Here is a 236-nt window from a genome sequence, read left to right on the forward strand (position 1 = left end):
CCACTTTTTTTTCGGCGTATTCGGCGGGCGTTGCCGGCGTAGGGCTGACGACGGCCGAGAGTAATTGGCACACTGATTTGTCGCATTTCCGTGTGTGATGTGCGCGTGCAGCACCCGACCGCCTCGTCGCGACGCACCGTGTCACCGCCGGGAGAAAATATCTTCCTGTGTATGCGCCCGCGAGCGCGGGAAAACCTTGGCCATGCCACCAGAGAGAGAAAAAAAAAAAAAATCGA

This window comes from Diutina rugosa (assembly GCF_008704595.1).
Source record: "Diutina rugosa strain CBS 613 chromosome Unknown scaffold58_size72158, whole genome shotgun sequence".
NCBI lineage: Eukaryota > Fungi > Ascomycota > Pichiomycetes > Serinales > Debaryomycetaceae > Diutina > Diutina rugosa.